Below are 3,745 nucleotides of genomic sequence, written 5' to 3'. Positions count from 1 at the left end.
CTCCCCCTCTGATATGTCCATCCTTGGCCACCTCCGGTCTCACAGTGAATCAGGTTGGAAATTTGAGTAACAACACTTTATCTTCCGTCTGGGCACCCTACAGCCCAGAGGACTCAACATTGAGGTCTCTAATTTTAAATAACCTTCCCACCCATCCCCGGCTCCCTTTCCAGCCCCACTTCCTCCCTTCCATTCCACCTACCACCTCCTCCCTTCCATCCCAGCTACAAATCGGATTCATCCTTCCCATTGACTAACCAGGTCGTACCTACTACCAGTGTCCACCTATCACCACCATTCTGCTAACCTCCACCCCCATACCCGCCAACTTTATCGGCAACTCTCCCTATTCCCACATCCAGTCCTGAAGAAAGATAATACCCAAAATGTTGATGTCCCCTCTTCCAGATGTTGCCTGGCTTGCTGTGTTTTTCCAGCCTCCTGTTTGTCTACCTCAGCAGTACATCTCTGCTCTTGTACTCAAGCCCTCTCAAAATGAATACTAACATTGCATTTGTCTTCCTGACTGCCAACTGAACCTGCATGTTAACCTTAAGAGAATCCTGAACTAGGACTCCCAAGGTCTTTTGTGCTTCAGAACTCTAATGCCTTTCCCTGTTAGAAAATAGTCTACATCAATTCTTCCGACCAAAGTGCCTAACCTCACACTTTCCCACACTGTATTCCATCTGCCACTTCTTTGCCCATTCTCCTAGCCTGTCCAATTCCTTCTGCAGCCTTATCTTTTTGTCATGTGCATTGCCTATTGGCATTCACCCACACTGCGGATTAACAATTGAAACAAATGTAACTTGAAGTTTGATATGCTGTCGAAATGTTACTGTCAAACCTTTCACTTGTTGTTCCTTTGTAAAACACCAGAATGTGTCTAAAACTATGTACAAGCTATTAGATTGGATTACATTTGTAACCATTCTCAGACTCCCATTGTCCTATATATAAACCACCCGAACCTGTTGATTGGATTGCAGCTGGTAATATACTTAATGATATCTGTTATGCTTTAGCTAATATCAATTCGAAAGAATCTAAATTACCAGCAATGTTGAAAGCAATATAAAAGGGACATACTGTCTTGCTGGACAACCACAAGACATGGCAATATACCATGCTGTAGATATTATTAAAAACATGTGTCACATTACTTCTCCCTCTAGCCCAGTTGTAACCATGAAAGCAGCAAGCTTTCCGGCCTCGGTGTTCCATTGTTGGATCTTCCCAGCACTTACAATGGCCAGGTTCCAGCTCTGAGTGGCCGCTGACCCCAAGATGATCTCCTGGTGAATTCTTTGCTCTGATTTTTGCCGTGAACATTCATGCATCTTTACAATCGCAGCATGTCTGGCTTCACCCGCAGAGCAGAAACCCACAGTCAAAGACAACTGTTTAAAGGGGGACGTGGAGTTTTGTATTGACCCTGACTCACAATGTATCGCAGCCACTGAAGTGCTGTTTTTGTAATGTGGTAGGGCAGTGAGCAATGGAGCTAAAGTAACAACAGCAAGATCCCACAGTGGGGTCATAAACAGATCATGAAATCACAATGTGTTATTTTAACCTAGCTCACAAGGTGGAAAATCCACAGGATCGTGTGGAATGCCAGCTTTATGCCATGTCAACTTTATTGACTTCAATGGAGTTTGAAATGGAGAATCAGTATACAACAAACATTGCATTGAATCCCACTGAAGTGTTAGGTTAATGTTACTGTCATGGCATTATGCAGCACAGAGACCTTTCATAATTTTGAATGCTCCCATTATATTTCGTAAACATTCTTGGCTCTAAAGATAACACCACAACTCCTCTAGTCTCCCATCTCATTGAAATCCCTTATCTCTCATGCTATTCTAGGAAACCTCATTCACACCCTATCCGAGGACTTTGACAGAACATAAGAAATGGGAGCAGGAGTAGGCCATCCGGCCCATCGAGCCTGCTCCACCAGTCAATAAGATCATGGCTGATCTTTCGTGGACTCAGGTCCACTTACCCGCCCGCTCACTATAACCCTTAATTCCTTTACTGTTCAAAAATCTTCTGTCTTTGCTTTGATGGTTTGTTTTTAATGATAAAACACAAACAGAAATTGCTGGACAAAACTCAAAAGGTCTGGCAGCATCTGTGGAGAGAAATCAGAGATAATGTTTTGCTTCCAGTGACCCTTCCCCTGAGTGTTGGCTGAAGGATGTATGTTGGTCAGAACGCAAGGGAACTTTTCTGTGCTCCTTTGAAATAGGAGGCAGAGTATCATCAAAAAGATGGTATCTCTGGCAGTGCAGCTGTCTCTCAGCACTGCAATAGGAATGTCAGTCTGGATTTGATTTATTATTGTCACATGTACCTAAGTACAGTGAAAAGTTTTGTTTTGCATGCAATACAGGCAGATCATACCATGCAAAGTGCATGGGGGTAATAGAACAGAGTGAGGAATACAATGTTACAGCTGCAGAGAAGGTGCACAAAGAGCGAGATCAACATTAAGTTTAAAATTTGGGAGGTCAATTTAGAAATCTAATAACAGCAGGGAAGAAGCTGTTCTTGAATCCGTTGATACGTATTTAAGCTTTTGTATCTTCTGCCCAATGGAAGAGGTTGGGAGAGATTATAACCGGGGTGGAAGGGGTATTTGGTGATGTTTGCTATCTACCCAAGGCAGCGAGGAATATAGGTGGAGTCAGTGGAGTGGGATTTGCTTGAAATCCATGACCTTCCCCTTATACCTCTTCGAATAGTTGTGCAAAGTGAGTTTTGACAATAAGGTACAATTTCATCATCAGTGGAGGTGAGGTGCATTATCCAATAGCAAGCTGCTGGAAAACTGGAATTGTTCAAAAACAGGACATTTTTCTCTTGAAAGATATGGGGGTTGTTCCTGGAACAGTGATTGACAGTCCGTTTGGTCATTCATTCATTCATTCCCACCTCACTTAACAGTCCATGCAAACCCCTGCAAGGAGAGAAGTGGTTTTGATAGACTCTTATAGCCACTATAACAAGAAAAAAGAACACAGGATACTTAATGGGCCCTAAAATTTTACAACGTAATATGGGTTCAGATAATGTAAACATACACAGGGAAAATGGTGAGGTGGTGGTACCATCTTTTCATGTTATATGGAGAAAAATCATCCATAGAATCCCAGCAGTGTGCAAACAGGCCATTCAACCCAACAAGTCTACAGCAACCCTCCAAAGGGTATCCCACCCAGATCCATTCCCCTATCCCACCATTGCCCATGGCCAACAAACCTAACCATGCACATCCCTAAACATTATGGGAAATTTCAAAAATCACACAACACCAGGTTATAGCCAAACAGGTTTATTTGAAGACACAAGCTTTCAGAGTCTCACTTCTTCAGGTGTCTGTGTGAGAGGTGGCATCAGACACAGAATTTATAAACAAAAGATCAAAGAGTCATAGAACTGATGCGAATGTATTGAACAACCCTAAGATGACTCTTAAATCTTTAGAGACGCCAAAAGCTTGCGTTTTCAAATAGACCTGTTGGATTATAACCTGGTGTCGTGCAATTTTTGACCTTGTCCATCCCAGTCCAACACTAGCACCTCCACACTATGCGCAATTTAGCATGGCCAATCCACCTAACCTGCATATCCTGGGACTGGGGGAGGAAACTGGAGCACCTGGAGGAAACCCATGCAGACACGGGGAGAATGTGCAAACTCCAGAGATTCAGACTCTGAGGATTTGGCTCCA

This window comes from Rhincodon typus, chromosome 9 (genome assembly GCF_021869965.1).
Source record: "Rhincodon typus isolate 14 chromosome 9, sRhiTyp1.1, whole genome shotgun sequence".
Classification (NCBI taxonomy): Eukaryota; Metazoa; Chordata; class Chondrichthyes; order Orectolobiformes; family Rhincodontidae; genus Rhincodon; species Rhincodon typus.
The sequence above is the reverse complement of the archived record's forward strand: the minus strand, read 5'-3'. Positions refer to the sequence as shown.